This window comes from Lycorma delicatula, chromosome 11, assembly GCF_047948215.1.
Source record: "Lycorma delicatula isolate Av1 chromosome 11, ASM4794821v1, whole genome shotgun sequence".
NCBI classification, from domain to species: Eukaryota; Metazoa; Arthropoda; class Insecta; order Hemiptera; family Fulgoridae; genus Lycorma; species Lycorma delicatula.
This window is the reverse complement of record NC_134465.1, coordinates 10,524,500-10,537,479: the sequence shown is the minus strand read 5'-3', so window position 1 is coordinate 10,537,479 and position 12,980 is coordinate 10,524,500. Positions and strand designations below refer to the sequence as shown.

At 29.2% G+C, this 12,980-nt stretch overlaps 1 protein-coding gene across 4 annotated transcripts in view; it reads right to left on the bottom strand.

The window, feature by feature from the left end:
- Positions 1-1,636, bottom strand: part of up (Troponin T, skeletal muscle) — a 109,209-nt gene extending 107,573 nt beyond the window's left edge. For all 4 annotated transcript variants that reach the window (XM_075378122.1, XM_075378124.1, XM_075378116.1 and 1 more), the window contains exon 1: positions 1,535-1,636. The gene's annotated coding sequence lies outside the window, so the exon portion shown is untranslated. The remainder of the gene's footprint in view (positions 1-1,534) is intronic.
- Positions 1,637-12,980: the final 11,344 nt, after the last annotated feature.

Genomic DNA, 12,980 nt, shown 5'->3' with positions numbered 1-12,980 from the left:
AAAAGAAACCATCAACGTCTGCAAGGAAAGAACGAAGAACTGTTTGTTCTTCAGTCGGCCAAACTAAAAAAAATCTGATGTTAATACCCCATGACTTCCTTGTACGCCTATTAAATTACATATACACATTTTTAAAATTACATAAAATTTTATTTCGTTAATAACTTCTAATATTTTTCCATATATTTTTTTTTATTGTTATTATTAAATTATTATTTATTACAAACTTTTTTTTACAATCGGAGGTTAATAATTATTAATAAAATAATACATTTAAATTAAAAAAAAAGGAAATGAATCTGATGTGTCTTCCCCTTGTAAGATCCAAATATTTCACTAATTAAAATTTTATTTGGCTATAACATTGAAACCAATGAAAATAAGTACCACTTATGATACATCGTTGAAAAACGTTCAATGAAGGCTTATTATTGCAGTTAAAATAAAGTCCAAAATCTAATTTTGATTTGGATTTTGGGCTTTTTCTGGACACTTTTGGTCCAGTCGATTCCAATCAAAAGGAGAGGTACACAACTAGATGTTACAATAGTTCTAAATCAAAAATTTCAACATCCTACGGCTAATCGTTTTTGAGTTATGCGAAATACATACGTACATACAGAGATCACATCGAAATTAGTCAAAATGAATTCAGGGATAGTCCAAATGGATTTTTCCGTTGAAATCTGAAAACCGAAATTTTTCGTAATCCCAGTATTTCTTTTTCTTCGTACAAGGAAGTAACAAAACAAAAAATGACTGAAAGAATCTGCATTTAAAAGTAAAAATAAATCTTTTTAAATAATTATTTAAATTTTGATTTTAGGAATTCCTTACCAAATTATAATATATATGTCTACAAATAATATATTAATCCTTAAATTGACTTCAGAAGAAGAAATGAAGAGATAAATGTTTTTCGATTGATATGTTAGACGTAAATATAGATTTCGTAATCGGGGGTTTTCTGCTAATTTTAATACGTTTTTTATTATAATATATTAAGAAAATTAAAGTTCATGCCTAAATTAACAGTATATAACTAAATTGTGTAGAATTGAATTTGAATTAATCTAAAATTATATTTGAATTAAATATGATATTGTAATCGAAAAATCTATTTTTATTAGTTATTGAGAAAACTGTGTTAACTTAATATTGACTGAAAAGAAATCTTGCCTCCTATTAAAAAAATATGTTTATAAGGGAAAAAAAGCTAATTTTTCATGTTCTGAACGTTTACTTATATTTTAATCATTCATATGTCTACTTTTAATTTTTTTTTTTACATAATTTTTTTTTTTGAGGACTTTCTATAAGAGAACAGTTTTTACAATATTTATGAATAACAAAAACTAATTTTATTTTTTAATTAAAATGAAATTGATTTGATTCTTCTGTTTTGCTATCCCTAGGAATATTTATAGGAATAATAACCGGGAAATTTGACGAATATTTGAAACCAAATAGATGGTAATTAGTAGCCAAATCAGATGAAATTAGTAAAACGATAACTGAATAAAGGTTCACTGACCTCCGCCTTCAGTGAAATTAGTAAAATTCAGCAAAGAAAAGTGATGATTTCCCTCCTGTGGTTTAATGTAAACTAATAATGTAGTCTATTTGTAACTGCTTGTGTATGTTTATCCCTCTCCTTCCCACATTCTCTTTCTCTGTTTTCTTTGATTCACTAATATAAAAAGTTACGAAACATTTATGCAACTTGGCTATTATTGCTAAGCTGTTTTTCAAGTATATTTCCACCTGATTTTTATTACAATTTAAAAGTTAATGTGAGAAAACTTCTTACTGTTGAAAGTTCTTATATGTACATTATTTTTACATGAATCGTTTCAGTTGATTTTTACGAACGATTCGTTTAAGCGCATGAATATCAGTAAATGATCTGATGTCTTATGATGAGTCATCAAATATAGAAGACGTAATTGTTTTTAAAAATATATATATTATTTTAATTAATTTGATGTGTGTATATATATATAAACCTGTGAGTCTGTTGCTGTTTACGCAAAAACTACTCTACCGATTGAGATGAAATTTTGCGTAAACATAGTTTTTATACCTGGAAAGAACATAGTACTATTGCCATAACGAAATGTTTCACCGTTTCAGGATGGTGGCCGTATGTCCACCATGGAGCTTGTAGTAACAACCGGCTTATATTAGTTACCGATATTCAACTTTACCAAACCGCTGGTCAAATCGAATTCGGAAACCACTTGCATTATTTGAAATTAAATTTTCTTTAAAAAAAGTTTCTGTCTTTTCGATATGTCTTTCGGTTGTCGAGAAAAGTAGCATTAAAGGTGCGACGTTATAGCAAAAGTGGCTCAACTAACAGCTAATTCCACTGTTATTTTGTGTGATGAACTGTTGCACGACTCACTGCACCTGCCTCCAGTTACTTGATTAAAAAAAAAAATTTAAAGCAACGAAGTACGGTCATCTCGTAGTGTTTGTCGGGTAACGCTAAGAACCGTGAAAATACTTTTTTACTTGCACGAAGGACGGGTAACTGGCTATAACTACTATTTTTTTAAGATAGGGGCCGAATAGTCGAATACTTGCATTCTTCAGATCACTCATTTTGAGTCCTATTACTATTCACTGATGATTGTCATAAATTGAACATGCTTTAATTGTTATTTATCAATATTATTTCCGCATGCATAAGGATAATGAACACAGTGAGGATCCAGGAGGCTCTGTCCTCTGAGTATCGGGAAGGGCAAGCGAAGCGAGCTCTGACCGGCTAGTAACTCATATAATTTGATTAATATTATTTATATAATTATCTTTTGTAATAACTGGTGGAGGAGAGGTTTCATGATTTTCATGAGGAGCATACATTAGATTGATCTACCTCAAGAAGAAGACGTCAAACTGTCTTATTAAAATGAGATCAAATTTGAAAAAAATAAGTTGTCAGGTTTATAAAAATGTTTAGTCTGTTATATTTATTGTTGCCTTTGAGAATTTTTCATATATATTTGAGATTTTTGTTTGGTTAATTACAAAAAACATCTGTTTTTAGAATTCTGATTTTGGTTGATTTTAACTTATTATTATCGGAACTGTTTGATAATTTCAAGCAGCATCATACATTCATGTTGTTTTTAATGGGTCTGTCATATCTCAAATTATTAAATTTTATATTTTTTAATAGGATAACATTGCCAGGTTTCTACAGGTTACCCACCGGGTTGGTCTAGTGGTGAACGTGTCTTCCCAAATCAGCTGATTTGGAAGTCGAGAGTTCCAGCATTCAAGTCCTAGTAAAGCCAGCTATTTTTACACGAACTTGAATACTAGATCGTGGATACTGGTGTTCTTTGGTGGTTGGGTTTCAATTAACCACACATGTCAGGTATGGTCGAACTGAGAATGTACAAGACTACACTTGATACACACTCATACATATTCACACTCATACATATCATCCTCTGAAGTATTATCTTAACAGTAGTTACCGGAGGCTAAACAGGAAAAAGAAAGAAGGTTTCTACAGGCAACAAACTTTTATATTACTTCTCAATCTTTGAAAGCATAAACACATGGATGAATAGCAGTACCAACAGGGGTGTGGAATGATGTAATGTAGCACTGTTAATATAACAGTGCAGGGGATAGTATACCGTAACAGGATGATATATATAATAAGAATCCAGTCACCATTCCAACAATTCTTCCCCACTCCATCCATCAATTAAAGTTTCTAAATTTTGACAAGTAATAGCTGTGAGAAATCTGCTTTCTTTTATATCTTTCATAAGAAAGGAATACGGGAATATTGGATTACTTCTTTTCCATATCACTATGTTATAAATCTTTTAAAAAGTAATAACATATCTGTTAATCATAATGTTAGTTTAATTTTTAAAGCATAACCATGAATTCGTTATGAAGCAAAAAAGGTTTTTCCTTCTAAAACTATTTTGACTGATTTGATGTTACTCTCCATACCTTTCTGTTTGTGTTAACCTTTCAACCTCGATATAATTACTTTAGTGTATGTCCTTGGCCATTCTTTTTTTTTATAAATTCCAGTCTTTGTTTTCTATATTTTTATCCTTTATCAAATTAACAAAACTTAGGTGTTTAGTCACTCCCTTTACAAAATTCTGTAGAAGCCTTCTTTCCTATTTGTCTTCAGGTCTCCTCTTTTTGTACTAACCTAAATTTTTACATTTTCTTGTAACAACACACTTCAAAGCCTCTGTTGTTCTCTTTCTTTTTATTTTTCTTACTGTTTGTATTTCATTAACAATTTTCACTCTACTAAACACTAATATTTTCAAAAAAAGTTTTCTAATTCATAATCTGTATTTGATACTAATAGATTTCTTTACTCCATAAAATCCCTCCTTGCTTGTATCACTCTACTTTTCATGTCTACTTACTTCAACCGAGTTAAATGAATTTTTTCCTTAATTATTCACAGTCCTTCTTTATATAATATTTTGTTATCATTCTTCTATTTTTATTTATTTTCAAACTGAATCTCTTTCCAAACATTAAATCTACGTAATTTAGAATTTTTATTTTACTTATACTTCAACTAAAAATATTATGTCATCAATGTATCAGTATTATTATTTTCTCTCCTTGGATATTTTATTACATATTTAAATTTTTCCATCATTTTTTTATGTACAACCAAGTTGAATTCATATCTATTTGTTTCAATTCTTTAACAATAAATTTCTTACATTCACCTATTCTTATCACAGGCTCTCTCATTCTTCTAGGTCAAATTTTAAGTAACTCTTTCTTTTTACTAATCATAGGAAAAATTAGTTTATCACTAAAAATTCAGTTACTTATTCTTGAGGAATAGATATATGGTTTCCTGTATTAATCATGGGTTAAAAATAAAATAAAAATTTATGTTTACATGTTATTTTTGCTTTTTCTATAGTTTTTTCAAATCTTAACATGTAATTGTTGAAAAAAGATCAAAAACCTTAATATTTTAAATGAAAAGTAGTATAATAATGTTATACTAGCATTTATTTAAAAATTTTAAGATTATTTCTATTGTAATTCCATTTAATTGACTCATATGTGATTGTGAATGTGTTATTTATGTCAATAGTAATGATAGTCAATGTTTACTGCATTGATTTTGGAATAACTTCAACTTCGCAGTTTAAGTTATTCTATTTGGATTCGATTAGAGTACTGGCTTTATGTTTGTATGTCATTTTGCATTTCATTCTCTTCTCTCTCTCTCTTCAATTCAATATATTTTTGCTTTTTCTAACTCTGTCTCTCTCTTACATCTCTTATTCTATTTATATATATATATATATATATATATATATATATATATATATATATATATATATATATATATATATATATATATAGTTGTTAATATAATTATATCAGCACTGGATAAATTAAAATTAGTTTTGAAATTTTTGTTATTGTTGTTTATAAGATTATTTTCTTAAACATTTATTATATTGCATTTTATAATAATGGTTTGTTGCACAAGAATAATAAAAAAAAATTTTAATGCAAAAATCAATAGCAGAATTATTGTTTTCCTAAAGTTTAATTTTTCCTTTTTTTAATATATTTTCAATATATATTTTTTCGTTGTATGTTGTTTGATTCAAAATGATGCAATCAGTGTCTAGGAATATTTTTTGTTGATAAAATGTTACTGTTCCTGAATCAATAATTTCTGTAAGTACCTAATTATGAAATGTGGAAAAATCAATAAAGTCAATATCTTGGAGAAATAAAGTAAATCGTTAAGATAACAGTTGGTTGGATAAATATTGGTTAACTGTTAATGTAAAGGTAGGATAAAGGATGATTTAGATAAAGAAGCCAATCATATAAGAACAAGAAAATTTACAAACCAACAAAATATATTTTCAACAGCAAAAAAAAACATTTTAAATAAAAGCCAAAATCAAATAGTAAACCTGTACATAACAAAACATCTTCAGTTTGAAGTCAGATGAAATAATGCAATAGAAAAAAAAGAAAGGAAATTCTGGAGAAAAATCCTAAAACCAATAAAAGTAGGTGAAAACGGAATACAAATTCAAGAAATAATAAAAATCATCACAAATACAATGAAACTGAAAAAAGATCAGATTCCAGCAGAAAAAGAAGATCGAAATTCTTTGCCTAACATATGAGAACAACAAGTTCCAAAACAAATCATCAACACTCTTATGACAAAAAGAAACAGAATTCAATGGTCTTGAGGTGTTCAAAAAGACCTAAAAGAAATTAAAATATCTGACAAAATAGAACAACATTTAGAGAATTGATACTAGATTTCATGGGTTTCCAAGAGAAGAAGGAAAAAGAAACCAATAATGTCTGGTTTGAAGAGAGAAACCAAATACAAAGCGAAAGAATGAAATACAATAAGAAGACCCGGTAAGAAAACAGTCACAAGAAAGAGAAATGAATGTAAATATTCCTTCTCATGGCTCTCAGTCAGCCAAACTTGATGGGGAAAGGAAAGAGAAAAAAGGTTACTGTTTATTAATATATTATTAAGTAACTACTCTATTTTTACGACAAAAACAAATTGTTTAGCAAAATTGTTTAACAAATAGGCCTTTAGCATTTGTTAATCCATTAAGGACATCGGTAACGATGAGCATAGAAGACGACATTATTTTAATTCTGGAAAAAAGTTAAGTTTTAATTCATTTTAAATTAAAGTAATTTTTTGTTTTAAATATATGTAATATTTTACAGGCCTACTTAATATAAGTACTGAGCTGATGATAAATAAAAAACATACTTATACAATTTTGCTAATGCATTACTGTTGCATTAACTGTTGATTAGTAGTACAGATACAGATAGATATATTTTCCTATATTAAATTGAGAATGACTTGTCCTAGGCAAAATCATATATTATTATTAATTTTTGACCATGAGGACAGTCATGAAACTTGAATGTTTCATGACTATGCAATCCTAAGTTGTTTTCTTCTTCTTATTCTCTTCCCAAAATCTCTTCATTCTTTTACTGTGTCCTGTTCCCTCTGTTTTGTTCACTTTGCTCCTGTTTTCCTCTTATCCCTCACTTCAAATTTTGTTCATACTTTTGTTTCTAACTTTTCCTCTTTTTCCCATCATTTCCCCATTGATCCTTGCATGTCTAAGGTCCTCTTCTATTTCATGATGCCAGTTGATTTTTCTGATCGAGCTGTTCACTATTTCAAAGATTCTCTTTGTGAGTTTGCTATTGTTCATTCGCTGTATGTACCTGTGCAATTTCAAATTGTTAGGGATGTGGGATGTAGGGGGTATACCAAAATGAAACGACTAGCACTAGATAGGGAATCTTGGAGAGCTGCATCAAACCAGTCAAATTACTGAAGACAAAAAAAAAACCTGTACAATATAAGTCTTTGTTTTCTGATCATGTCTGTGAGTGTGTCCAGTCAGTCATATAATTCTTTGGTTGGTTTCATCATCCATATCTCATCTATGTACTGCTTCAAACATTTTTCTGAGTATTTTCTGTTTGAAATACTGTACGCACTGATGCGTACAGTACTTCTGATAGCATGACTGTCTTGTAGTGTCTGAGTTTCGCCTGATTCGATATAATTCGCTTGTTATAGTGCGACTATGTGAATCTATATGCTTTCTGAAGTTTTTATGTTCTCCCATTTGTATATATTCCTCAAGGTACTCGAATTTTTAGACTTTTTGTTTCCGTATTTTGTACGTATGGTTTTTTAAAATCATATAAACGTTAATTTTAAACGTGAGAATCGATTGCATCGGTTAAACAATACCAATCGATGCTTCCAAATGCAGTCTCTTCGAAAATGTGACTTGTCTGTGACGCTGTCAACTACTCCAAACTCGTGAATGTTTCAGATTTCATTTTTCAGTAGCGCTTGCATTAACCATGACTCTTGTCAATTCCGTCGATTGCTAGATGCGATGGTCATCATTTTTTTAAATGTAAAAAACACATGCCTGTCTGAAATTCATAGGCAGCTGGTTGAAGTTCATATGATACGCGGAAGTCGTTCGGTATTCAAATTCATCGAACGAAAAACACACGTACGTAATAAAGCAAAATCTGGATTTCTGTTTGTCATCAGACATTTTTTTGGATCGGGGAAAAATTCTTCAGATCGATTTTCTGTCTCCAGAGGAAACTATCAAAAAAAAGGAAAAAGATATTGTAAAACCTTTAAAAATTTACGATATGCTATTTACAGAAACCCTCGGCGTGGCCTGCTAAATTAGGGGGTTTGTTTGCTGACGTTGCCCAGAATACGACAGAACAGTTGCTAAAATGTTTATGGGAAGTATTGGAACTTCCTGTGTTAAACCCCAGATTTAGCACCATGTAACTTTCATGTTTTTCTAAAGTTAAAGGAATTTTTGCGCGGAAAACTCATGTAAACAAATAACGATATTCACCAAACTATCATACATTTGTTCAAAAAACAATTCTTCAACGAAGAGATGGTAAAGCTGATATGCCGATTTTAATAATGCTTGCTTATCAACAAGGATTATGTTGAAAAACAGTTTAAGACATATTTTCATTGTAATGAAAGGGTGCTCAGTAACAATAAAACATTTTGAGTTTTTAATAAAACGATTTTTACTTTTATAAAAAATAAAACTCATACGTACAAAACTATCAAACGCACTTTGCTTGCATGCTTTTAAAAATAGTAGAGTTAATTTAAGTAAATATAAATAGATTAAGTTAACGTAAAATTTAAACTAAAGAAAAACCAATGGTAAAATGTTATTAATTTTTTACAAATAAAAATTATTGAATAACGAGAACAATCATTAAATTTTATTATCCTATAAATTCAGCAAGATTTTATACAAATTCACTTTTGCTTCTCGTAAACATGTAATAAATATTAAACTAGATGCCGTTTAATGTTGTTCAGTACTGGGCTTTGATTGTTTTCTCAGTTTTTCATAAAAGGAATAGTAAATTGTAGAAATAGTTTTGGAAAAAAAAAAAATTTTAAGAAAAGTCTTGTACCACTTTTATTTTATTAACGTTCTTAGATTGAATTTATAAATTAATCTGTGCCACCTCAATGAATCAAAAAAGTGTTATTTTTAGAACTTACTTATTTTTTTTTTAATAATAATCTTAGATTTTTTTATTTCAGTGTACATTTGATATGCAGTATTAGATGATCGCTTAAAAGATTTATAAAGTAGAGGAAAAACAACAAACTATGAAGTACGAATTTGGTCTGACAATATGAAGAGAATAGTTCAAATTCTCTTAGAGTTACAACGTTGTCTATTTTATTTTTAGTTTAATCTGAATGATATTTTCAGGACGGTTAATACATAAGATGACGTAAGCTAGGCAACTTGCCCGACGCCTTTTATGGTTCGACCTGAAATAAGAGAACGCCCAGGGAAATGGTGTTCGTGTTCCTATTCTTAATGCACTCCTGATCGAGCCGAGAGTAGACTGTCATTCGTCGGCTAAAGCGTCGGCGTCAACCAGCGTCTTTACAATGAGCTAAGCGGACTTAACACGATTCCTTTATTATTGTATTACCTTATAACAGTATAATATGTTTTCATCCACCCTCCTTTTTTTGAGAGCAGTGTTCTGTTTATCTTCTCGGATTAAAAAAATAAATATATCATAAAATATTAATGTTATTTACAGCTATATTTATATTACTTCTAAATATTAATTAATTAAATCGTAAAACATTGATACAGAATTGATTTTTTCTTTTCTATTTATTTTTATTTTACAGACGCACATACGCCCACATTAGCCTTTTACAAACGCCCACACATGTATAAAAACAACTTCTTGCACCGCCCTTTGACCCGAACATGGGACGGTGCTGTTTTATACTACTCCCGTTATAGATTTGTAGATGAGTGTAGATCTTAATAACACCCTTCATAATAACAATTAGAATTGGAAGGTTTCTTCCCAACCAGTTTTATATTAACTTAAATAACTTTATTTCATACCTCAAAGTTGTTTCCAGAAAAATTAAGAAAATATTTTATTTTAAATAGGTGAAATCATTTTTTCAAACAACATATATAATGTATTGTTTATCTCAGAAATTATGAATAACCTTCATTAATTTATAACTTTACACTACCTGTCCCAGTCATTCTTTTGACTTTAACACGTATAAAGCATTTTACGGTAAAAGATTTTAAAGTCAGAATTGTCTTAATGTAGTGAGTAATGGTTTTTATTATACAGCCATTCCCTGCGATTAATTAAAGTGAATGTATTACTCATTTGAATATCACCTGATTTTCAATAGGGTTGGCAAATTGCAAATTGATGTTTTACTGCATGAAGAAGGCAGTAATTATCTACTTCGTTCATTTCTTAACTTTCCATAGTAAAAGTAGCATATGCTGACTGTTGTTCCTGATAATTGACACTGTTAAGAATGATGGTGCCTTTTTCTGGTTACCTACAATCTTAGGTTAGGCTAGGGCACTTAACATACAATGTAAGTGAAATTGTAAAAACAGATTCAGACCAAAATAGTAAACTTAATACTACTTTTAAAAAATTATTCAAGCAAAATCTTTCAAAAGATATTATGTAAGAATTCTTTTAAATTTTTTACAGTTTATCTTTTATCCTTTGAACTTTTTTAAAATTATTATTTTTAGATGTTGGAAGTAAAGGCAGAAATAAACAAACAAAATTTTGAAATTGGGATCAGGAATGAAATGTTGTCGGATGAACCAGGGAATAATGGTAAATTACCCTAGCTACTGTAGATTATATATTTTTTTGCTAAAAAAAAATTACCTCTATTTCATTTTTATTCTTTTTTGTGCATTATCAGTTCTATAGGTGCAAGTCTGACTGCTAGGTTCTCCATTCTGAGGATGTCAGGACCTAAAGATTACATTCATCTGCAGTGTTATCTGATATGAGACCTGCTTGTGACTTGACATGGGGATTCTATTTTTTGTCTGGTGGCTACACAGCAAGCTTAATTTGTGAAGTGCTTTTCTGTATAGCTAGACCACCCAATCCAATAATCAATAAATATAAATAAATCCCTGAAAAGCACTTTTAATGTCAATGTAAAAGGAGATTATTTTTAAGAAATTTCTAGGGAGGTTAGATCTTTTTTGCATAAAACATTAAATAGTTATTCACTTTTTTGAGTCCTTAATGGAAGCTTAAAAAAATAAATTATGATAATCTAATTTATATTTACTGCAAAATCTTATGCTGTTCATATTTTATATTATAAATTTTTATTTTGTTTTTTATAAGACATTTTAAGAAAAAGGCATTGTAGCTGATTTTTCATAGTTACACTCTCTACAATAATCATTTAGGAAACTTTCCAAAAGATTGGGTTTTTTCTCAGTGCTCTTATAAAACTACAAAAAACAAGCTTAAATTATAAACATAATTCAATGATGAATTTTTTAGCTCTATTAGAAACTTATAAGAAGTTATGATGATTAAAACAAAATGATACTATATAGCATGCTACCAATTCAACTTTGTTGAATTGTGGATTCATTTGGTAGCTGTCATCTCTCATGGGCTATGGTCCCCATGTTCCCTAGGCCTCTTGAAATCAGATATTTATTTATTGAGTCAACTAAAAAACAAAAGAACAATCCATACACACTGAATAAGTTGAAAAAAAAAATGTTTAAGGAAAATATTTCCTACATCAGTGCAGGAATATTTTGACAATTTTTGTAAAATAAATCTGTTAAATTTTGTTGGAAGATGTTGGAGAAAAGTTATTTAAATTTGAAAATCTTGTCTGTTTAGCTTACAGTATCAAATAATTTAATTGTTATTTTAACCATAAACGATATGCAGTACAACTCTTTAAGATTTTCTTAAATATAATTAATTGTGAAGAGGAAAATAAAAATTTAAAACTTGAAGCTTATTTTGATCCTTTGATAATCATCATCAGTAGATGATGAAAAGTAGATGATAACAAAATATATATATATAAAACCTAAAGCAGATAAATGAAATGAAACAAGAAAAAACCAATACTTTTCCATTCCCACATCCATTTACTTCTGGGCCAGGCCAGCTGCTGCCATCATCTTATGTCCATCCACATCTCTTCATTAAAAACTTCAACATCATGGCCTTCTTTAATTACGTGTTCCATTATCTTGTCTTTCATCTCTTCCTAGTTATTATACCATTTGGTCACTTTTTTGGTATTTCTAAAAAAATCCTTAGCTACTCTTCTTTCGTCCATTCTGTTCAAATGGTTTGGCCGTTTAAACAGATAGCCAGACCACATAATCCAATATCTTTTATTGTTTTCTGAAATCTTTAAACCCTAAGTATTTTTCAACTGACATCATTCTGTACTCTAGCCTTCTTGTTTTTTTTTTCACCATACATCTTAGGAATTTCATTTCACAAGCCTATACCTTACTCTCTTTAGCCTAGTTTAAAATTCATGTGTCTGTCCCGTACAGAAAAATAGGTATACGTAGGTATTTTATATAATTTCTTTACAACTCATGAGTATTTACTTCTTCCACTGTAGGCTTCACATATTCTGATAAAAATCCCCCAGCTAACTGTATTTTCTTATTTATTAATCTATTTGCTTTTCCATCCTTTGTTACTTCACTATCTAAATATTTAAATGATTCTACTACTTCTATGAACATTAATATGGTCTTCCCAACTCCTGGTGCTTAATAACCCTCTTCATTTTTTCTTTACTAATTTGCATTCCCCACTCTCTAAAGTCCTTATCCCATTCATTAATTTGATCCTTTACTTGTTCCTCATTTTCTCCTACTATTGTACTGTCATCAACAAGTAGGCAAACTCTCATTTCCTCCTTGTTATATTTATTTTTTACTTGTTCATGTATCTCATTTGTCACAACTGTAAACAAAAGAGGTGACAAAGACCAACAATACTTATGGAATATTAAAAAACACTATTCATATCTG